The 25,112-nt window shown below is 47.3% G+C and overlaps 1 protein-coding gene across 5 annotated transcripts in view; it reads right to left on the reverse strand.

Moving 5' to 3' along the window:
• DAPK2 (death associated protein kinase 2) overlaps positions 1-25,112 on the reverse strand; it is a 132,361-nt gene that overhangs the window by 93,583 nt on the left and 13,666 nt on the right. The gene's annotated exons all lie outside the window — the stretch shown is intronic.

Here is a 25,112-nt window from a genome sequence, read left to right on the forward strand (position 1 = left end):
GGCCAGGTGCCACAGGAGAGGGAAGGAAGTTTCAGGCAGCCACTGGCTTAACAAACATTCAACAAAACATTTTACATGGTTTACATGCATTACATGTATTCAGCAAATGTGATAAATCAATCTGCCAACAATTCCACTTTCCAGAATTTACCTAACGATCATACTGGTATGAGTGTGGCACTGGAGTTTTTCTTTTTTTACTACAAAATCCTCTGTCCAGAATCATACTTGGCAGATAGAAGGTGAGTAAACGAGGTATGAAGATGTGTATATAAGGATGAGCATTGCAGTCACAGCCTCGATGGTGGTGGTGGTTTAGTCACTAAGTCCTGTTCTACTCTTGAGATCCCATAGACTGGAGCCCCCACGGGACTTCCTAGGCAAGAATGCTGGAGTGGGTTGCCATTTCCTTCTCTAGGGGATCTTTCTGACCCAGGGTTCAAACATGCATCTGCTGCATTGCAGGTGGATTCTTTACCACTGAGCCTCCAGGGAAGCCCCAACAACCTCACAGCTGTGTGTTGTGCTGTGCTCAGTCACTTCAGTCATGTCCAACTCTTTGCAACCCAAGAACCGTAGCCCGCCAGGCTCTTCTGTCCATGCAATCTTCCTGGCAAGAATAACTAGAGTGGATTGCCATGCCCTCCTCCTGGGGATCTTCCTGACCCAGGGATCAAACCTGCATCTCTTGTATTGCAGGCAGGTTCTTTACCTGTTAAACCATCAGGGAAGACACACAACCTTAATGTCACTGGTTAAATTCATTATGGTCCATCCATAATAGATGGTCTATGCAATTGTTAAATAGAACATCACACACACATACATACACACACAGATCTGTGAAAATGCACAAGACTAAAAACAAATTGCAAAACAGCATTCTGATCCCATCTACATGTACAGTCTGAGCCAAACTACATTTAAAAAAACCCAGAATGTGCATATGTATAGTTGTACATGTATAGACAGTGTCCAGAAGGATACATGGAAACTTAACAAAGGTCCTTTCTGAGGACTGGGGCGAGAGAGATTTAGGGGGATGAGGGAGGAAACGTTTCAGTGCACTATTTGATTTTTTTTTAATCGACTAGTTTGCTTTTGCAGCTATAAAAGTTAACCTGATCATGGTCAGAAATTCTATCTGTAATGTCACACGGCCAATAAATACATTCCCCGAGGAAAGGACAGAGAGCAATGCTTACAGTGTAATATAATTGGGGAAAGCAGGGTATAAACTATATCTCCAGGGTCATCCTAATGGTGTACATACATAAAGAAAGTGTGGAAGCAGAACCATTTTTAGATCCCATCAGCCCTGAGGCCCCTGTCACCCCCGCCTCCAGACGATCCACAGGTGGCAACCAAGTCCTTGAGCAGCCGGAGAGCAGGAAGCAGTCACAGAGACCTGCAAACATCCTGAGGAGTGAGGCAGGTCCTTCCCTTCATTCCAAGGGAAAACGAAGTGGGATGAGCTTGCCTTCACTCTGCTTCAGGGCTGAGACTTTGTTCTTCCTTAGTGACTTCAGACATCAAGTGAATCTGTGTGATTTTTTTTTAAGTCTTTATTGAACTTGTTACAATATTGCTTTTGTTTATGTTTTGTTTTTTTTTGGCTGAGAGGCATGTGGGACCTTATCTCCCCCAGCAGGGATCGAACCTGCAGCCCCTGAACTGGAAGGCAAAGTCTTAACCACTGGACTGCCGGAGAATTCCCTGAATCCAGTGTGATCTTGAAAGGCAGAAACTGGCAGCCTAAAGGACACTGCTGCTGCTGCTTCTGCTAAGTCACTTCAGTCATGTCTGACTCTGTGCGACCCCACAGATGGCAGCCCACCAGGCTCTGCCATCCCTGGGATTCTCCAGGCAAGAACACTGGAGTGGGTTGCCATTTCCTTCTCCAATGTGTGAAAGTGAAAAGTGAAAGTGAAGTCGCTCAGTCTTGTCCGACTAGTAGCGGCCCCATGGACTGCAGCCCACCAGGCTCCTCTGTCCATGGGATTTTCTAGGCAAGAGTACTGCAGTGGCTTGCCATTGCCTTCTCCGAAAGGACACTAGGTGCCTTTAAGACTTAGTAAACAGGCAGAAATGTGAAACCAGGCAAAAGTCTTCCCAGCAGCTAAGATGTCTCTGATTTCCTCGCAGCAGCTCTACAGAAGCAAATCCCTTAAGAAAACAGAAAGGTTTGCTGGGAAAGGGGTGAGATTTTAAAGGTAAAGAACCTAAGGGCTGGGAGGTCTTAAGGTACCAGCTAGCCCAGCACCTGAACTGTTAGGAAAGGAACTGAGGCCCAGAAAAGAATGTCTTCCTGGGAATTTCCTGGTGGTCCAGTGGTTAAGACTCCGTGCTTCCACTGCAGTGGGGCACGGGTTTGAACCCTGGCAGAGGAATTAAGATCCCACATGCCTCGCAGGGCGGTCAAAAACAAGTGTTCCTTCCAAAAAACTGCAGACCCAGGAAGGAGGGGGCTCTTAAGTGACCAGAGGTATAAGCTTCCTGGTGCTGACTGGGAAAGCAAGCTAGAATTGAGAAATGATCCATCCTGGAAAAATACAGTTGGCTGCATGTGATGCGGAAGCCACAGGAAACAAAGGTCCAGTCCCTGTAGGTGTTCTAGCCTCACATGAATAAATCATGATGCCATAGTGAAGGGATAGGGATCTCCTGCCTGAGGACGAATTAGTCATCGCATTTAGCAAATCCCAGTCTTCTCTGGGTGTGGCTGGCAGTTTAGCCAGAAAGAAGAAACACCTTCCAGCCAGGGTTCTGATCGGAGGCTTGGCGGCCTGCATCCTCCCCGGGGGGTGCAGTGACTCGGGTTAAGCGTTCATTGACTATATTTTCCTCTCATAAAGGGCTCCAAGATGGCCTTCTCCCAGCCCAAAGCATCTGACCACCAGGGTGACTGTCCCAACAGCCCACAGGTCTCTGAAAGGTGCTGTCTGATAATGGCAGGAAGGTGCTGGGGGTGGAGGTGGAGATGGGGTTTCTCCAACCCTCCCTCGAGCACAGGGAGAACCTTCCTGCAATCACTCAACGTTCAGCCTGAAAGGGATACTCTGAGAGTATCTAACAGCCCAACACCCTGGTTTCCAGAAGAAGAAATGAGAACCCAGGAAGTGACTGATTTACCCAAAGCCACCCAGTAACTTAGGACCGAATCAACCGGGACTTCCCTGGTGGGCCAGTGGTTAAGATTCCACTTTCCAATGCAGGGGACACAGATTCAATCCCTGGTCGGGGAACTAAGATTCCCATAAGCCGAGGGGCAGCTAAGCCTGCACACCACAGCTAGGGGCTGGGGATTTGGGGGCCTCAAAAAGGGAGAGGCCGCCCACCACAGTGAAGATCCTGTCACAGGTAAGACTCAACACAGTAAAAAATAGGTTTTTTTTTAAAAAAATAAAAGGAACATATCACCCATTCCTGGATTTTCATTTTTCTTCTGGAAAACCTGTGTTGGATTATTAGATAATCTGGAAGGTCCCTTTCAGGTTCCACATTGTGTGATCATCCCAACAGCTCTGGGGTCTCTGAAGGAGACTCAGGTCCTGGCCGAGGCCAGGAACGCCAAACACTCTCCTATGCTAGATGAGCAGCCAATGGTGTCTACCAAAGACTTCGGGCAAGGTACCACAGGGAAGCTGACATCTAATTGAAAAAAACAGATATGATCCCTCAGAAAAGTCAATATCATTAAATAGAAACAAGATGTGCCACCTTTGAGAGAAGAGAGATAAATCAGCAGACAAGGAAAAGGGCATGGAGAAGGGAAGCATCCTCAAAGGAGGCGGGCAGGGAAGGAAGGGAGTGATGTGGGCAGAAGAGCAGAGCAGGACTCTGCAGAGTGGTGAGGAGGCAGGAGAGGGCACTGTGTGGTCAGGGACCCGTGCCAGCTGCAGTCTGGCCAGAGACAGACAGCCTGGCTGACCCATGGGCCCTGCCTGGCCAAGGACACCCTCTCTCCTGCCTACGCCATGCAGGACAAGGACAGCGTGTTCCAGGTGGGAATTACCGGTCTGAAGTTCAAAGCAGCTAACCCCAGGGCTCTGGGAGCCCTTTCTATGAAGCCATCCCACTGCTGGTCTATGCGGGGCCAAGACCCACTTGACCATAGGCTCAGGGTGCTCCTTGGGGAGGGGAGATGGCCGCATTGGCACAGGGCCCAGCCTTCAGTGAGCACACTGACTTCAGAGATCTCAGGCAGCTCCAGGAGGTACAAGGGGTGGCAGATGTGGTAGGTAAAATAGTGGCCCCTCAAAAAAAGATACATCCGTGTCCTAATCCCCAGAACTTGTGAATGTAACCTACATGGAAAAGGGGTCTCTGGGGATGTCATGGACTTCAGGATCTTGAGAGGAGATGACCCTGGATTACCTGTTAGGGCTCTAAATCCAGTCACAGTTGTCCTTATAAGAATAAAACAGGACTTCCCTGGTGGTCCAATGGTTAAGAATCCGCCTGCCAATGCAGGGGACACAGGTTTGATTCCCTGGTCCAGGAAGATCCCACATGCAACTGATCTGGCACACCACAACTAGTGGGCCCCACTCTCCAGAGCCCACACTTCGCAACAAGAGAAGCCCACCACAATGAGACGCCCACACACCACAACCAGAGAGTGGCCCCTGCTCTCTGCCAACTAGACAAAGCCCGCATGCAGCAATGAAGACCCAGTGCAGAAAGAAAGGAAGAGGCAGAGGGAGATGTGACAGCAGAGGAGGACACATAGAGACACACAGGGAGAAGGGGATGTGAAGACCAAGGCAGAGACTGGAGTGATGCAACCACAACCCAGGAATGCCAAGGATAACTGGAATCGGAATCTAGGTGAGAGGCATGAAACCCAGCCTCCCTCAGAGCTTCCAGAAGGAATGAGCTCTATCAATACCTTGCTTTCAGACTTTTGGTCTCCACATCTGTGACAGAATATATGTTTGTTGTTTTAATCACCTAGTTTGAGGAAATTTATTATGTCAGCCCCAGGAAATTAATACAGCAGGGAAGCGGGGCAGAGAAGCAGGTTGGGGGTTTCAGGAGTCCTGGGAAATGTCACTCATCTTTGTGTAACAGGGGTCACAAAACCTGTGGTAGTGGCACTTTCCTGGGAGGGTATCTGAGGGGGACAAGGCAACCCCTGGCTTCTGAGGATGGCAAATCTTCAGGATGGAGGAGCCATGAATACAAGGCCCCACCCAGCTCACCCCACCCTGCCTGCTCATCAGGCATGGCTCCCACCGGCAGGGCTCATCCCCTGTTAAAGAGTCTATCCAGAGCTGTGGTCCTGTCCACCCACCTAAGATCCCTCCACACTTGACCTTCTTTATCCATGAGCTCCCCAAAAGTGACAAGCACCTGTCTTCTCCAGCAAGTTTCTCAGAGCTCATTTGCATACAGACATGGAGTAGATCAGGGGGAAGGACGCTAGCTTTGGCGTCAAACAGATCTGACTATCAATCCTAGGATGATTTGGGATACCTAGTGATTAGGCCTCTCTGAACCTCAGTTTTCTCATCTGTAAAATGGGGTAACAAGGACAGTTAGAAATAGCACAGGTCGCGGACATCCCTGGTGGTCCAGTGGTTAAGAATCCACCTTCCAATGCAGGGGAAACAGGTATGCTCCCTGGTCGGAGAGCTAAGATCCCACATGCCCCGGGGCAGCTAAGCTCAAGTGCCACAACTAAAGAAGCCTGTGTGCCCAATGAAAGAGCCCACATGATGAAACGAAGACCTCCCATGGGCTGCAACCAAGGCCCAACGCAGCCAAATAAATAAGAACCAGCGCAGGTAAAACGCCTGGTCTGTGATGTGCTACCCAACGGGAGCACAATAAGCGGGAGAATTACCATCATTATTTACACGGATAACAAAGTTTCTCTGGACACTGGCCTGAGCCTACCCTGTCCTTACTGCTGGGGTGGGACGCAAAAAGATCTGCAACCTGGGGGCTGTCCTCCAGGGCACTCGCTCAGCAGAGAGTGGCTGAGTACCTGCGGTGGTCCCTCTTCTTACTCAGCTCCATATCCCTTGCTTGCCAGTCACTAGCCATGATCTCAGCCCTCTATGTGCCCCCCATAGGCATGCAGTTCATATTTGCTTTGTATACAAGGAATAAATGGTATTGAGTGTGTCACCCAACCTCTTGAAATGTCAATTTTCTCATCTAATGGGGCTCACCTACCCACCCTGCTGCCTCACGGGCATTTGTAAAAACCAAATAGAAACAGCAGTCACAGAAGGCCACAGAGGCATAGCCCATACAAAGCCCCAAATTGCACCTCAAAGGCTGTCTCATCTTCTGCAAGGTGGGCTTTGCTGGGCCCAGGACAGTCGGGATGCTCACATCTCCCTGTGCCCAGAGAGCCTACATTCCAGCAGCATGGCAGGTCTGCATCGTAAACTGGGTGCAAACCTCCCTGTCTTTCCTGCTCTGGAACCAGAAAACCTGGGCTCAACTTGTGATGCTGCCTCTTCCTAGATGTGTGACCAGGTCACTTAACCTCTCTGAGCCTCTTTTTTCTCTTCTGTAAAATAGGGTTAATTGCCCCTGCCTATCTATAAATGTAGCCACAAGAATCGAAAGAGATAATGTATGTGATTGTGCTTCATAAACTGTAAAGTACTATACAAATGAAGGTGATTATTATGTTTATCACTTTATGTCAAAAAACAGGCACTGGACTTCCCAGGTGGTACAGTAGTTAAGAATCCTCTTGCCAAGGTAGGCACAGGTTTAATCCCTGATTCAGGAAGATTCACATGCCACAAGGCGGTTAAGCCTATTAGCCACAACCACTGAGCCAGCGCTCCAGAGCCCATGGGCCACAACTACTGAAGACCCTGTGCCTAGACCCCATGCTCTGCAACAAGAGAAATCACCACAGTAAGAAGTCTGTGCACCACAGCTACAGAGTAGCCCCCAGTTACCACAACTAGAGAAAGCCCACATGCAGAAACAAACACCCAGCGTGGGCCCCCTAAAACAAACAAAACAAAAAACAGACACATTGGTGTGAGCCTCAGAGGAACCCAGATTCTCAAGCCAGGAGAATACAGATGCCTCTGCTCCTTTCAATTTTGGTAACTTTGAAGCCTTCTCCACCAAATTTAAAAATCCTATATGGCTTTGCCAGGAAACCAAATATATTCTAGCCACAGCTCTGGAGAACCACAAAATAAGCCATTCTATTACGGGTGCTGCTGGGCTTCAATCAACTCAGCTGCTTGGGCCAAAAACACAGTTTTTTAAAAACACCACATACGACCACAATTCAGCCCCTCCCCCAGAAAACACATATCCTTTCTCCTAAGAAAATAAAATAAGTGGTGTGAGTGTGCGTGTACTCAGTCACTCAGTCGTGCCCGAAGCTGCCTATCCTCTAGCCATGGGATTTTCCAGACAAGAATACTAGAGTGGGTTGCCATTTCCTCCTCCAGGAGATCTTCACCAGGGATCAAACTCATGTCTCCTGTGCCTCCCGTGTGGCAGGAGGATTCTTTACCACTAAGCCACCCGAGGAGCCCAAAATAAGTGGAAATCAATTTTAACCAATGAACTCCAACTCTGAGGGATTCACTGTCAGGCAGGCCTTCCCAGGTAAAGGCAGTGGACAAAACATTCTCCAGTTAGTTTGAAGGTAGAGAGATTTCCAGGGGAGGTGGGTGAGGAAGTGAGGCTTCTGGCCAGTCCCAAGGACTCTGAGGACCTCTCTGGGTCCAAAAGCTGATTGCTCAGACTCAGAAATTAGCTCTACCAAGCCAGCTACAAAGTCAACCCCCTATGATACTCCTCTCCTGGTTGTTTTAATCAGGGACAAAGTAGGCCTACAGACCAGTTTCTGCTCCCCCAGAGGTTCTGATACTGCAGCCCCCAACTCTAACTGCCTCCCCCAACAAATGACCTCTGCCATCACACACGCAATGATGAAGATGAAAGGACCATTGAACTGGTCAGAAGGACCCTCAAAGGAGGCTCAACTGTCCCATGGTTCCTGTGGCCCCAGTGCCCTCATTGGGTCGCCCCAGGTCGAGGAGGGCAGATGCACCCACACCTGGGGACAGGGCTGACACATCAGGATCCTACATGTAGTTATTAGGTAGGTTTAGTCACTCAATCCTGCTCAGTCTTGTCCGACTCTTGCAGCCCCATGAACTGTAGCCCACCAGGCTCCTCTGTCCATGGGATTTCCCAGGCAAGAATACTGGAGTGAGTTGCCATTTCCTTCTCCAGGGGATCTTCCCAACCCAGGGATCAAACCCGGGTCTCCTGCATTGCAGGCAGACTCTTTACTGACTGAGCCACCAGGGAAGCTCCATGTAGTTACTGGCCGATGCTCTCCACTTGGGGTTGGCTTCTCCTCCAAAGACCCTCAGTCCTGGATGGAGGCTGCACGCACCTTGCTGTTAGCTCAGGCTCTCTTTGCAGGTGTCTGTTCTCCAGTGTAAAACCCTAAACTGCTCGAGAGGCAGCCTGGCAGGGTGGAAAGGCACATGCTTTGCAGCCAGGCAGATATGGGTTTGAAAACAGTCTGCTGGGCTCTGAAGTTCTTGTTTGTTTTTTAATAATTTTATTGATTGATTGATTTTTGGCTGCACTGGGGGCCTTCTCCAGTTGCAGCAAGCAGAGGGAGGCTACTCTCTAGTTGTGGTGTGTGGGTTTCTCATTGCAGAGTCTTCTCTTATTGCAGAGCATGGGTTCTAGGGTGCACAGGCTTCAGTAGTTGTGGCACGTGGGCTCAGTAGTTGTGGCTCACAGACTCTAGAGCACAGGCTCACGAGCTGTGGCTCATGGACTTAGTTGCCTCATAGCATGTAGAATCTTCCCAGACCAGGGATCAAACCTATGTTCCCTGCATTGGCAGGCGGGTTCTTAACCACTGGACCGCCAGGGAAGTCTGCTCTGAGCTTGTGGGTGTCACCTCTCACCTCCCTGCTTTCCTCATCCCTAAAAGGTAGCTAATGCCTATCACACAAAGTTTTGTAAGGATTAGTAATAACATGCAGACGGTTTCTGGGGTACAGTTGGTGCTTAATCAGTGATAATTATTATCATAATGGCACTCCTACCTGTGGCCTCCAAATTCTAGGGCCTGGGCCCTCCTCCATACCTGGCTTCTGCAATCTTACCAGAACCACTGGAACCACTTGCCAGACTGCCCTATTCTCAGACCTGCGCAGATCTGGGCCAAGGCAGGCCTGGTCACTGCAGGGTACAGGACTGGCAAGCAGAAAGCGCTCAAAGCGGTAAGTGTTTGTTGACACAGAAAAAAAAAAAAATCCTGCTCTCTCAAGTGATTGGAATTTTTTCCCACCACATTCCACTTTCACGGGTACAATCAACAAGTAAACACACTTAGATCAGGGTTTATTCTGAAGATAAACTTCTCTCATATGGACTTCTCTGGTTTCTTGACAGCTACCATACAACACCCAGCAGGCAAAACACAAAGATCTGAGATACTTAGATGATTCTGAAAGTGACTTCTGACTCTTCAAAGAAGGGCATTTTATTCCTAAGACACTGTCTTTTTCTGATTGTAAAAGCAATGTGATCATTTGGACAAAGTGAAAAACAGAAAAAGAAAAAAAAAAACGCATACCAAAAAAAATCATTATCGGCAATTTCACCATCTCTAGAGAACATCACGGTGCGTGTTTCGATATGTTTCCTTCCAGTCTTTTTTCTGTATGCTTCAAGAATGTACGAATCCATTCATTTAAAAATGAACCATGAGTAAGCAGGGACAGCAGCTGTGAATCTGCCGTGAAACCTCCCTCCTCCTGTTGTCGGCTCTCCCCACCCCTAAACAACTTATTTGTCAGTAATACACCCACACATTGTGTAAATGCATCTTGTCTTATCAGTGCTTGTTGAACTTCTACCCTTGGAGTGAGTTAACACAGTCATCTCTGCTTTCCATTTTTGTGCCACAGAGTCAATATTTACTAGCTGTGTTGCTAAAACAGGCCCTGGGCACGGCCTCAATGCCAAGTGTCCCTGTCTAATCTCTGCAGCAGCAGCCTCAGTGGCACCACAGGCTTTACTGTGTCCAGTCATGGCACTTGGTGAGTGACTCCTTCCCTATTGAGCGGGTGGCCTCTGACCCAGCAAGGATGCTTCACTTAATCATAAAGTCACAGGAGGCTAGCGCTGGAAGGCACTTGAACATTAGGGATGGGGAAACTGAGATGCCCTGGGGAGGGAAAGGATTTGCCTAATCACTTACAGCTTCAGAACCAAACCCGGGATGCCTTCACTCCTATACCAGCTCTCTTTGCATGGTCTCAGTGAACGCATCAACGTGGAGAAAGAACTGCAGTGGCAGTGGGGGACAGAACCCATTTCATCAGGACCGGAAATTGGGCCAGCGCTACTCTAAGATGGTCTGTTTCACAGGGGAGTCTTCCCAGGACTGACCTGGTCTCTCACAATGATGATTCAGGTGATCCCATGGCATCATCCATTCTCTTGACATTTGCTGGAATTCATTCATTCTTTCATGTGTTCACATGACATTTCATGGTGCCCAGTCTTGGGAAGGTATTACTTGTTTCACCAAAGCAGTTTCATCAGCCCACATTTTCTAGAAGGATCTCTTAGCAGTTATCAAGAGACACACTAAACAACAAGGTCAGGTCCTACTGTATAGCACAAGAAACTATATTCAATACCTTGCCTTGTAATAAATCATGAAGATTGTCCAACAGAATGGAATTCTCCAGGCAAGAATACTGGAATGGGTAGCCATTCCTTTCTCCAGGGGATCTTTCCAACCCAGAGATAAAAACCCAGGTCTCCTGCATTGCAGGCAGATTCTTTACTGTCTGAACCACCAGGAACAGAGGAGCCTGGCAGGCTATAGTCCATGGCGCTGCAAAGGGTCAGACACAGTTGAGTGATTTTCACTTTCAATAAATCATAATGGAAAAGAATATATATATATATATGAGGGGTGGGGGTGGGCTTCCCTGGTGGCTCAGTTGGTAAAGAACCCACCTGCAATGCAGGGGACTGCCTACAATACTGGATATCCAGGTTTGATCCCTGGGTTGGGAACCCAGAGAAGGAAAAGGCAACCCACTCCAGTATTCTTGCCTAGAAAATCCCATGCACAGAGGAGCCTGGCAGGCTACAGTCCACAGGGTTGCAAAGAGTCTGTTGGACACAACTAAGTGACTAAACCACTACCACATGTGTGTGTGTACAACTGAATCACTTCGCTGTACAGAAAAGCTAACACAACACTACAAATCAACTATACTTTAAAGAGAGAGACTCGTCAGGTGGCCTCAAGGAAGTCTCAGGCTTAAAAGGAATTATCTATAGGAAGGAAATGTAGGAGAATTATGGTTTGGGGGTGGATCGCTGACAGCAGGCCTCTGAAGGAAGTCCCTGTTCTTAAGAGCACTTCAGACACTAACAGGAAGAAGTCAAAAGCAAAAGTGTGATATCAAATGCCTGGAGTGTTTCTGTGGAGTAGCAGAAAGAGAAAGTACTGGGTGCAGGGAGATCTGTATTCACATTCCACTTGCACCACCCAAACACTGCATGGCCCAGAGAGAGTAAGTAGCTCGTCCAAAGTCAAACAGCAAAGTGGTGGCTAATGTGGGGCTTGAATCAAGTGCTTTGCTCCAAGTCCATGGCTGATGGCTCAGATGTCACAGATGAATCTTTGCATTTCTCTCAGTCTGTCCCGAGAAAGAAACAACCACAACTTGGAACTTCCACAGCCACTCCTCAGTTGAGATCGGTCGCTGTCCCCAAGAGGAAGCTCTGGCATCTGCTCTCTCTGGGCCTAGATACCCTTCTGGGGTTCGCAGGACCAGGCTCAGACACTTCCTGGAGAAGCAGGACAGAGGCCACAGGCTAACACCAGTGCAGGAGGAAGCTGTAATGTGCAGTGACTCCAGCACACGAGAGGGGAGAACAAACGAGCTTTCTGTACAGCTGCCGGGATGTCAAACAGCTCTGCACACTTGCCCTATTCCCCTGCCCCGCCCCCTCCAGACAAGAAAACAAAGAAGGTCGTGTGAACAGGGCGGTGATGAAAATAATGCCGCTGCATTTCTACCTTCTTCTGGGCTTGGAAACACAAACTCAAACCCTCGAGGGCTCAGTGCTGGCTGAGCACAGTCTGTGGTTACACCAGCCCCTGTGTTTGTTGAGTGCCTGCTATGGATCCAGCTCTAGGCTAGAGGTGGTGGGAATACTAAGAAGGATAAACTTTGACCTCTGGGTAAAGGGGGCTCTCAGCCTGGCTTGGAATACAGAATAAACCTCCAGGAAACCTACTTCAGAATAATTATGTATGGGGCAGTAATGGACTGAGTCGGCTACACCCTTCAGTTTCATCTTTCAGTCACTTATCCCTGAAACCTGTATCAGACAACTATAGGAAAGATGTGGCTTAGACACGGGCCCTGAAACTCTTACCTTGCAAGGAGGAAACTAAGATGGCAACAAAAATGGAAACTAAACACATTAGAGATATACACCATCTCCCCTCCATGTGACCAATACCAATGACTAGTAAAACTTGCATGGTCAGCTTAGACTTTTCTCCATCCCCTGCTTGCAACTCTGGGCTTGCCCACTGCCTCCTTATCAGAACCTGTCATCCAGTTTCTGGGGGACCCACCTCTACAAACACAACTTTCATTTTCCTGTCTATTTTGGGTGGCTCAAGTCCATACTCACTGCTCAGCCTATTCAAATCCCACCCATTCTTCACTAACCTCCCACCTCCTGAAGTCTTTCCTGGCTCTTCCCACAGAGACAGCCATGTTCCAAATCAGTATCATGTGGATTGTCTGCAAGTTCTTTTCACTGCACTATGTTCTGACAGCTCTTGAATTCCTGCCAAGGAAGATATTCTCATGGGCTGTTTTGTTTGTTTGTGTGCCTCCACAACCTCTCTATAAGTTCCTAGAAAGTATAAACTATATCTTTGCACTCACTCCCCCTCCACCCTTCCCTATGTCCAGCAAAGCATCTTCTACCCAATAGACGTTTTGATGGGTATTTCATAGACACATGGCATTTTTGAGTTGAGGAGGGGTGGAAATGGGACTAGGGGCTAAAGAAGAGAAATTTGATTAATGTCAGAGAATAAAACCAGAATAGAGACCCTGGGAACCAGGTGAAACTAGAACGCATTCGAACATTTATTGGGCACCTACTATGTGGCTATCACTGAGTAAGACACTACGAGATAAAACAGAATGACCTCCAGAGCCTATGATCAGAAAGCTCGCTGGACTGCAAGTGGTTTGTTAGGGGGTGGTGCCAAAGAGGATGGAAGCACACTCGCAGGCAAATAATGGCAACTAGAGAATCCATAACATACTGGAGGAATGGAGAACAAGTGCACTCAACCTTGCCTGCCTGCAGCAGTCAGGATAGGCTTCTGGAAAGCAGAACTTGGGAATGGGTAGAAGTGGAGCAGGGCTCCATATACAGGTGAGACACAGGTGACACAGGGAAGGCATGCCAAAAGGTGGCCACTGCAACAGAAAGTGAACCTAGAAGCCAGAAAGGAACTAGCTTGTGGAACCACGGCATCTTCCATTTCCTGCTCAACCTACATCAAGCCTTAGACAGGGGCCCTTTAATTGGCTTTCAGCTGATATATCACTGGTCCAGGCAGACAGAGCTTTTTACCCAGCCATCTCCATAGCTTACTATGTTTCTCAAGTACCATTCTGAAAGAAATGATCTTTTATTTTCTTTAGACTTTAAACTTTTTATTTTGTACTGGGATAAAGCCAATTAATGGGCTTCCCTGGTGGTTCAGCTGGTAAAGAATCTGCCTGCAATGTGGGAGACCTGGGTTTGATCCCTGGGTTGGGAAGATCCCCTGGAGAAGGGAATGGCTAACCACTCCAGTATTCTGGCCTGGAGAATTCCATGGACTGTATAGTCTATGGGGTCACAAAGAGTTGGACATGACTGAGCAACTTTAACTTTTACTTTTCACATAGCCAATTAACAATGTTGTGATAGTTTCAGGTGAACAGTGAAAAGGGACTCAGCCATCCATATACACGTATCCATTCTCCCCCAAACCCCTCTTCCATCGAGGCTGCCACATAACATTGAGCAGAGTTCCCTGTGCTATACAAGAGGTCCTTGTTTGTTATCTATTTTTAATACAGCAGCATGTACATGACCTTCCCAAACTCCCTAACTATCCCTTTCCCCCCAGCAACCATAAGTTCACTTTCTAGTCTGTCTTTTTCTGTTTTGTAAGTAAGTTGAAAGAAGTGATCTTGGATCCAGGTGTACAGTCTACACAAATTGGGACACTTCAAAAAATATGGATCAACAGAGCCCCACCCCAGACCGTCTAGATCTGAATCCCTGGCATGTACACGTGTGCTTGTTTTAAACCTCCTCTGTGATTCAAATGTACTGCCCCAGATGACAATCATGGTGCTACATGTTTCAGTCATAATCTCATTCAATCCTCTAGAGTCAGGAGAGATGGAAGTTCACATCATGGGCTGATAAGGCAGGTGGTATGTTCTGCACTTGAGAGATGAGAAAACCAAGGCTCAGAGAGGTAAAGCCATTTGCCCAAGGTCACAGAGGCAGTGAATAGTAAAACTGGGACTTGTACCCAGGTTTGACTTCTGAGTCTGAGAGACCATTTTTTTTTTTTTCCTTTGGGGGTTGGGGGTGGCGGAGGGGATATGCTACTGCACGGCATGTGGGATCATAGTTCCTCAACCAGGGATCAAATCCACACCCCCTGCATTGGAAGACAGAGTCTTAACCACTGACTGCCAAGGAAGTCCCCTAAGAAACAAATTTGTGACTGCGTTGGAGTGGGGTGGTTCAGCTGCCCTGGAGATGGTCCAACCACAGGCCCTCCTGGAGGGTAACAGCACAGAGAACCAGGGGCACTGGGGTTGGAGGGGAGGGTGGAGCCAAACTGGCTTAGCCAGGGCCTCAACATGCTTCCTGACCAGCAGGGAGCTGAAATCTCAGAGACATGTGTGGACCCCAGGAAGGCTTTTACATCAGGGCTCATCTGAGACATCACAAGAATTTCATAATCGCAAACTCTGGAAACACTGCTGACTTAGCTGAATCCAAAGGTGTGTTCTACAATCTCTTCACAAAATCTTTTCAAGATTGCTACCTAGACCAGTGTTTACAAATCCCTATGCACACACAGCCTTACCTCCACTCCAGCTGGCCTCCCCGCTCTCAAGAGGAGGGGCTGGGTCTTTGTGCCTCTGTTTCCTTTTCTGTAAAATGGGGACAGTGACCTGCCCGCCTGCCCGCCTGCCCCAACGTGGAAGCTCATGCTCAAATGACATAACAGAGGAGAAGCTGCCTGACCCAGCTCCCCACTATGAGCTTTTCAAAACGATGGATCACTGGGCTTCAAGCATCAAGACAAACTAGCACTGCCTCTGTGACCCTGTCTCAGGTATGGACTCAGGTCGGTTTCCAAGGGCCTGCCTTGTCCCTGACGCTGGTTGCCGGGTCAACTGAGTGTCATGGAAGGCGTGGGGGTAGTGAGAAGGGGTCACTGCCCATATCTGCAACCATTTGCTGGGTACTTCCCACATGTCAGGATATGCCCCTTAGATCTGTGCCAGGGAACAGGAAAAGTGTCATTTTGAAAGCTGCTCAGAACTGTTATCTGTAGTAAGGAAGACAAAAGGCTCCATCGTGGGGAGGGGGTCGGTCAGAGATGGCTTTTGTATGGGAAGAACTTTAAAGGATCTTTGATTCTAGAAAAGAGATGCCCAAGGCCCTTTCAGGGAGAGGTTGTAACAAGAATCTAAACTTCCTACATGTGAAAGAATAGGGGGTCTCTTTTAAGGGGTAAGTAAAAGGACATGTATGGATGTGAGAGCTGGACTGTGAAGAAAGCTGATCGCCGAAGAATTGATGCTTTTGAACTGTGGTGTTGGAGAAGACTCTTGAGAGTCCCTTGGACTACAAGGAGATCCAACCAGTCCATTCTAAAGGAGATCAATCCTGGGTGTTCATTGGAAGGACTGATGCTAAAGCTGAAACTGCAATACTTTGGCCACCTCATGTGACGACTTGACTCACTGGAAAAGACTCTGATGCTGGGAAGGATTGGGGGTGGGAGGAGACGGGGACGACAGAGAATGAGATGGCTGGATGGCATCACCGACTCTGTGGACATGAGTTTGAATGAACTCCGGGAGTTGGTGATGGACAGGGAGGCCTGGCGTGCTGTGATTCATGGGGTCGCAGAGAGTCAGACACGACTGAGCGACTGAACTGAACTGAACTGAAAAGGACAGTAGCAGATTTGGGGTTGAGGTTCTGGAAGACCCCAGCATCATGGCAGAGGTCAGGAGTCAGAGGAGCAGAGGTGTCTGTTACCCCTCTTTTAAGGTGTTTCCTTTTCTGTTCACAAATGCCTCTCACTACCCCCACACCTTCCATGAAACTCAGTTTACCCGGCAACCAGCCTCAGGGACAAGGCAGGCCCTTGGAAACCGACCTGAGTCCATGTCTGAGACAGGGTCACAGAGAAAGTGCTGGTTTGTCTTGAAGGAGGAAGGGGTCCGTGAGTCCAAGGTCCTGAGGCATCAAGGAGGGTGTGAGCACTCCCTGGAGAGACCCAGAAATGCTGGGTCAGGAACAGGATTTCCTGTTGCCCTGGAATGGAATGCTCATTATTCTTATTTGGACAGTGAAAGAGAGGATCCCAGGAGGCTGGAAAACAGCCCCGTGAAACAGGGACCATCTCAGGACAAAGAAATGGAGCCCAGCAGAGTGAGGCTGCCCGCGGTCCAGCGGGCCACAGGAGCAGAGCCTGGCTCACACCTGGGCCTAGGGGCTAGCGCTCGTCAGCCTCCTGCTCCAAGCCTGTCCTCCTACTAGGGCCCTCTGCTGCCTCTCAGCCATGCTTCTTGCCCCTGCCCTGTCTCCTCCAAAAGACCAGCAGGAGTGACTTCCCTGGTGGTCCAGTGGCTAAGACTCCATGCTCCCAATGCACAGGGCCTGGGTTCGATCCCTGGTCAGGAAATTAGATCCCACAGGCTGCATGCTACAACTAAGACCCAGGGCAGCCAAATAAATATAAATAAATAAATAAATAATGGGTAGGAGCAATTCCTCCTAGAACCAGACAGCAGACCCTCAGCAGTCAAGTTCTCCTCTTTAGCTGGCGGGCCCTGTGCCCAGGGTGACAAATGAACCTCACCCCCAGGAGGGGAGGATAATTCATCACCCTCTGGGCCCTGTGGCCAGGCCACCAGGGGCCAGCACCTCAAGATTCAAGAATATGGTTTTGAGGCTTAGATGCTGGCAGCAGGGGATGGGGTTGGGCAGGGAAGCAGGGTCAGCCATGGACATGGATGAAACAGTGACCACTGGGCTCTCAGCAGATTCCGCTGTAAACCAGCAAAAGCTCTAAACAACAGTATCCACCTCCTCCCCTGTTCTCTGGAGGGGACCCGAGGGTCACAGGCAAAAAGAAAACCCTAGGCAACTTGGTGCCTCACAGAGAGCACTGGACCACAAGTCAGAAGTCATGGGTTTGAATCCCAGCTCTGATGCTTCCCTCAGCAGGTTAGTTAGGTTCTCCAAGCTTCAGTTTCCTCATTTGCAAAATGGGAGAAACACCTGCCACCCTGTAGGGCTGCAAGAGGATTAAATTAGGTAATGTCCCGTGACCAGAGCAGGACCTGCTCTAGAGAGGATGCATGGTCCCCAACACCCAGAGCTCTCTTCCCTTCTTCCGCCCCAGCACTTCCTGCAAGACAGAACAGGACAGCCCTCCCGGATGTGGACAGTGATTCTGAAACCAGGCTTCTAGGAGGCTCCTCTCAGGCTGCGAGACAGAGGTCAGGGAAGGAAGGCAGGCAGACCTCTGTTCACCTCCTCTTCCTCCTCTCCAGTAACTGCACCGTCACTTTGATGTGTTTCTATTCTGTCCTCCACCCCAGAAGAAGCCACTTTTTAAAAAATTTTGCTGCTTAAATAGTAAACGACTCTGGAGTAGGTCAGGAGCAGACATACTTTTCCCACAAGGGGCCTGACTATAAATATTTTAGGCATTGAGGGCCAAGAATGAAAATCAAGGATATTATATAACAAAGGAGAAAATGAAATTTCCATAAAATTTAAATTGATGAAGCTCAAAATATGGTAAGAATTGAGTTTATACTATTTTATTTTGTTTTCTAATGTAAGTCTTCCAATGAGAAGAATGAAAATTGGTCGGGGGGGGGTAACATTTTGTTTAATTGGGGTCCAATGTTAGCGTCCAACCAACAAATTTATTGGAACTCCTCATCGGTAAAACCCATTCTTAGCTCCAGGGCCACTCAAAATAGGTGGCAAACTGGATTTGGCTGTACGGCTGTCCTAGCCATTCACCCCCTGGACTACACAAGGTAGGAGCCCTTGCAGGGTACAGCTGGGCTCTAATGCCTGTTGAAGACTGCTCTGGGGGCTGGAGGAATCTCCACAAGAGAGACTCTCAAGGCTGCTACGTCTTCTCTGTGGGAGGCCCTCACATGACTTCTCACCTGCGCTGCCAGAGCCCTGGTGCTTTACTGAGCTGATGGTTACCTGAGGCCCTAACTCCTACCGCTGGCCTTGGTTCTTACCCCTCAACTTGATCTCCCCAGCAATGGAGGGTACAGGGAAACCAAACTCTCTCCTTTGCCCTCAAAACACACCTCTCCCCGAGCACTGCCTGTCCCAACAGCACCTCTCAGAAAGCTTTCTTACAGAACCATTGCAACCGGCTTCTAAAAGTACAGAAAGGGACTTCCCTGGTGGTCCAGCAGCTAAGACTTCATGCTCCCAATGCAGGGGGCCCAGGTTCAATCCCTGCTCAGGACACTTGACCCAACATGTTGCAACTAAAAGATTCCACATGCTGCAACTAAGACTTGGCACGGCTATTTAGCTAGCTTGCTAAATAAGTAAGTAAATAAATAAATGTAGAGAAAAAGAAGAGGAACACTTTGCTGGAGTTCTGGGGGCCCCCAAAGACCTTGAATCCCCTCTACTTCTGGGAGAAGGAAGGCAACACCATTAGCCTCCAGGGGAGACCTCTGTCTCTGGCCCTGATGGGGCCTATTTTCATCACTTATAAAGTAGGAATGATTACATTTGCCTTGCCCACCTTGTGTTGCTATCAGAACATCAAATTATCTATGAAAATGAAATAAAAACACCATGAAAAAAGTTAAAGTAGCAAAGAGAACAAGATCTGGCATGAAGGGAAAAGCACAGAAGACTTCAACCACTTTAAATTCCTCCACAGTGAAAACATTAAGTATCTTCACAAAACTCTTAAGCTACCGAAAATACCCCAAAACAATGAAAGAGTATTGGCAAAGCCAGAAGGAAATATGCTGGTGACCTAGTAAACAGGTTCACTATTTCTCGTTTTAACTACTATCAATCAGCTACAACCTTTGACCTGGTATTCTACCCCTGGGAATAGGCTTGGCAGAAATAATGCAGAGAGAGGAAATTCAACAAATACATTCATAGAAACACTTATTTTTAGTTTTGAGAAACAATAGGGTGAGTTAAGTAAATGGGGGATGTTTACATAGCAGATTAATATGAAGTTAGTGAAAATATGTGGACTGTATCTATTTGTTCTAAAGGGCCAGTATTCTTCAAAATTATCATAAAAGTCAAAGCAAAGCTGAGGAACTGTTCCAGATTAAAGGATGCTAAAGTGATACGACAAGGAGATGCAATACATGATTGCCACTGGATTTTACTCCTCAGAGAGAAAAACTGCTCTAAATGGGAAAATTGACAGAATTGGAACAAGGATGACAGTTTAGACAAAAACATTATATTGGAGTGAAATGTTCTTAACTTGAAAGCTGTACTATGGTTACGAAAGAGAAGGCCCATGTCCTTCGGAGACGTATAAGGAAGAACAAAAGATAAAGACGTATAACGTCCGCATTCAATTCTCAAATGGCTCAGGAACAACAGGCGGGTAGGTAGACAGACAAAAAGGAAGAAGGGAAGAAGGAAAGGAGGCAGGAAGGAGGGAGAACGCGGGGAGAGGGCTGGGAAGAGGAGTAGAGAGTGGGGGGAAAGGAGCGAGCAAGAGAGGAGGTGACAAAACGCTAAAAACTGCTGTGTGGATGAAGGATATGTGGAGTTCTGCCATCCTGAAAATGTTTCTATCAAAGTTGAAATAATTTCAAAATAAAGAAATTTTTAGGCTACATGGACTCTGGATACGTGGAAAGGTATCCATAAATCAACGTGGAGTCAAAAAACAACACAAGATGTAATTCTGACGATAAATAAGCAGAAAGGAAAGCACATCCCGTAGACGCAGGTATTCGATGGTTTCAGGTATCTCCATTCAGAACCTCCCTCCAGCTCTTATAGCTTTCCCATGCAAAGCGGCTCAATGAGCACACTCCCTCCATGTGCTAGCTTCTGAGTGAAGCCCAAGCAATGCAGCCACTTTGTTTGAGTGGCTTTGTGCTTTGTTTGCCTGACAATGAGTGATAAAGGCACCTCCCTCCCTCCTCCAGGGCCTCTGTCATCCAGGGCCCCTGCAGTTGCCTTTCCTCCTGGCAGCTACAGCCCTTCAGCCCTCTCCACGTGCCTTCTTGCCCAAGCCTGGACCTGCTGCCTCTCAGTCTTTGGCAGAGCCCCGACCTCGAGATGGTTATGCGTCATCTCCAGAATGAGACCATGCAGAGCCGCCCCACCTAGGGTGACGGCTTCCTCCGCTGAACACTTGGCGCAAGGTTGGGGGTCCCTCTATTAGCTCATAGCCTGTTCTAACCTTTCGTTTTGCTTTTTAATTTTTTTTAATATTTATTTATTTGGCTGCACCAGGTCTTAGTTTTGGCATGTGGAATCTTTGGGCTTCTAGGGTAGCTCAGCTGTAAAGAACCTGCCTGCAATGCAGGAGACTCATGAGATGCAGGTTCAATTCCTGGGTTGGGAAGATCCCCTTGAGGAGAAGATGGCAACACACTCTAGTATTCTTGCCTGGAGAATCCCATGGACAGAGGAGCCTGGTGGGCTACTGTCCATAGGGTCACACAGAGTCAGGCATGACTGAAGTGATGAGCACACATGCACGCCCATGGGATCTTTAGTTGCAACATATGGAATCTTTCAGTTGCACCACATGGGATCTAGTTCCCTGAAGAGGGATCGAATCTGAGCCCCCTGCTTTGGGAGTGTGGAGTCTTAGCCACTGGGCCACCAGGTAAGTCCCCACTTCATTAGCTTTTGAGGAAAGTATCCCTGTGTCCCCTAATCTCTTATGGGGCATGGTCTGAGCCCTAAGTCTCCCCCACCCCTCACAGTGCCCAGCACACAGTGGGTGTCTGGGGAGAATCTCTGGACTATGACAATGACCTATAGTACAGATGTGCACGTACTCACCCACACACACTCACTCATCTTTTGGAAACCACTGGCTTGTTATGGCCCCAAAGATTTCCTCACCGCTAACACCAAGCTGAGAGTTTCCTGGGCCCAGCACAGCACGCTCAGTGTGAGCAGTAAGAAAGTTTTTTGGCATGAGTGACCAGTTGCCAGTGTAAAAGTTCTCTGAGCCTCAGTTTTCACATCTGTAAAGTGGGAGTGTGATCCAGTTCATATTGTTCTGGAAGATGAGAAGTACTTGGCACAGAAACTGACATGAGGGCATTAGACTCTTAACTTAGGTTGGTCTCTTTCACTTTCCTAGCAGCAGGAAACCTAAGCATGTGTGTGATCAGAGGCACCAGAACCCCATGCCAGGACTTTAGACGGGGCTCCGGCCAGAGAAATTTCTGGCTTTTATTTCTGAATTTCTCTGAGATTTGCTGTGCTGCATGAAGTGGAATTTTCCACTTGGCTTCTCCTTGATAAAGTAGGTTGTCTGAATTTCTTGAACTAATTACCTAACATTTGGAGGCTGAATTTCTTCATCTGTCAAATGGAAATAGGAACTACTTCACAAGGTGCCATGATGGTTAAATACAACAATGTGTATCCACTGCTATATTAACACAGATAAACAACAAGGTCCTGCTGCAGAGCACAGGGAGCTAGATTCAATACCTTATAACAACCTACAATGGAAAGAACCTGAAAAAGAATATATATAAGGCAAAGAGTGGAACACGACCGCACAAATAAGCAAAGCATGGCATATATATTTTATGCTGTAGCACAGTACTTTCTGATTCTATGAATTTGACTTTTATAGGTATCTCATATAAGTAGAATCAAACAGTATCTGAGACACCATATGATCTTGACCTTGAAGGAAAAGTTTAATTTTTCCTCCAAAAGTGAGGGAAGACGGAGAGCAGAGAGAAGTCCCAGAAGACGTGGGGACTTCTGGCCTCTGCACGGTACTGTCGGGGCGCTCAGAATCGGAGAGCAGATGTGGCCCTGCCTTCAGAGTTGACAGCTCAGCACAAACACATGACAGATGGGCCTAATCTCCTCTCTGGGACCCCAGGGCCTGAGCGCTACTCCGGCTCCCCTTGGTCTCTGCAACCCGTGCCCAGGAGCTTAGCACTTGTGGGAATGTTAACTGTGGGCCTCAAGCAGACACAAAAGAGGAGAGGATGTGTGGGCGTGAGAACTAGCCAGGGACAGATTAGAAGGTAAGACTCAGAAATAAAAATAGTTACTGGTTAAGGCTGCTAATCTTGTATGGGCTTAAACTGGTCTCCTTAAATGTTTTATTGTTTTTAAAAAAAGCTTTCCTCCAAAATAAATTTCATAGATCTATATACACTGTTCTAAAAAGATACTCAGTGTATTTCATGAAGTGAGAAAGGCAAGTTGTAGATTGTTCTGGTTGTATGACTCCATCCAGGTCAGCATACACTTGCTTTACTTAAAGTTCAGAAAGACAACAGAAGACAATTACCATCAAAGTCTACTTGCGGATGTGAGCCTTGGAGGGAGGGCAAGTGGAGGTTTACTCTAACTTTTCACAACTTTATGATATATGCCATGCATTACTTCTACAATAAATTTTTTAATATAAAAAGATATAATAGGGACTTTCCCGGGGGTCCAATGGTTAAGACTGCACCTTTCAATGAGTGGGGTGAAGTTTCTATCCCTGGTCAGGGAACTAAGATCCCACAAGCGTTGTGGCCAAAAAACCAAAACATAACGTAGAAATAGCATTGTAACAAATTCAATAAGGATTTTTAAAAACAGTACACATCAAGAAAAAAAATCTTTTGTAAGGGAAAAAAAAGAGGAAATAATAAAAGCCCCTTTGCCTCTGAGTTCATCTTGGAAACCCTTTTCCCAAAGACAGAGACAGGTAAATCCAAATACCTATTATTATTATTTTATATATATAGTTTTATGGCTAGACTGAGCTTGAGAACCCAGCCTGGGTACACCTGCGCTGTATGTATTTCCTGGAGGTTTTTCTTTCTCTCCTAAAAGAAGATGCCCTAGCTAAGATGCATGTGGGGTGCGTGATCTTAATCATAGAGGATCTCATCAGGAGACTTAAGTCCAGCAGGCAGCTTTCCCCAGGGAATGTATGAGGCTTCAGAGGAGTGCTCCTTATGGAGCCCAAGGCTCCTGTCCCTATAAAAGGGGACCCTGCAGGTTAAGTGCCTGGCAGCGTGCCTGGCACACATGAGCCTCCTGTAAATATCAGGGCTCTGGCCACTCTCTTCACCAGGGGAGCCAGGGAGAGGGTGTGGGATACTGGGGAGGTAGGCTCCCTGAGAGAGGTGAGGGCTGTAGATAAAAGTTGAATTTATTTACATATAGAGAGGTTTTCCTCTGTTTTGTTTAAACTGGCACAGTGGAATTGAAAATCTTCTCTAAGTTTCACCTCCTGAATTGCTGGCTCTGTGACTTTGGACAAATCACCTCCCCTCTCTGGGTCACACTTTCCTTGTTTATAAGAGGAAAATTTAGATCTGGACTAAATTCTTGTTGAGATTCATTTTTTTTTAATTTTTATTTAATAAATGGTACAAAGCACAATGCCAAAAACATTAACAGTTAAAATTTCACCAAAAGAAAAAATACTATAGAATACACAGTTGTAAAAAGCTACATTAAGTTATTTTACAACTGCCTCAGGCTGCAAAAAGAAAAAAAACCCAATGCCATACCTAAGTTATCCCTCTCTCAAAATAATGCCATTTATGTTATAAACCATGAGCACCCCATCAGAAGACGAGAACTGCTTTTGTTAATTCATATATATATATATATGACTGTATCACTTTGCTATACACCTGAAACAAACACAACACTGTAAATGAAATATAGTACAATATAAAATAAAAATAAGTAACAGACCTTTGGGGCTTTACACAGAGTTAGAGTTCCTATCAGAGGGACAACAGCACCACAGCCGCACTGAATCCTCATGAAGGAGGCAGACGAATGATTGAATTACAAGAGTTACAGGAATGAGAGCTGCTCACTTCCCAGAAACTACAGCTCACAGAAAGCCAACAAAGGCACGAGATACAGAGATTCAGTTCAACAGCAACATTTTATGATTTAATGTTCATGGAATAATATTGGGTTGGCAAAAAAGTTCATTTGGGTTTTTCTGTAACATCTTACAAAGAACCCAAAAGAACTTTTTGGCCAACTCAGTGCAATAAAGCAAGAAAAGTAATATGAACATAGGAAAGAAGAAACCATTGATCATTTTATGCTGCTTACATTAAATTATCGTGTACCATTAGACACACAGTAGTCATCACTGGCCCTGTCCACAAGCGCCCTTTCCCAGGGAACATTAATCCTTCCCAAATACTTGCCCTTCTGACTCTGCTACCTGTCCCCAAGGTCAAACAAAAAAGACTATCCTACCAAATAATGCCCCCTCTTCCCAAAACCATTCAAATTAAAGGAAAAATAAGTTTGTGTTTTGTGGGTCCTTATAGTGTGGTGGCCAGAGCTCTAGAGGAATCAGATCACCAGTCCCCACCCTTGTCTGTCACCCATTCACCATGTGACCTTGGACAAGCCACTTCCCCTCTCTAGTCTTAGCCTCATCTATCGGACGAGGGGTTAGATGGGTTTCTCTTTATGAGCCCCGCTCCACCCTACAGTGGCTACCCAGGCTGGGAGAGGCCGGAAACTGCAGGCCAGCATTTCTCCAA

The sequence above is a fragment of the Moschus berezovskii genome, chromosome 9, assembly GCF_049115385.1.
Source record: "Moschus berezovskii isolate FMDL1 chromosome 9, NW_MosBer_1.0, whole genome shotgun sequence".
Lineage (NCBI taxonomy): Eukaryota > Metazoa > Chordata > Mammalia > Artiodactyla > Moschidae > Moschus > Moschus berezovskii.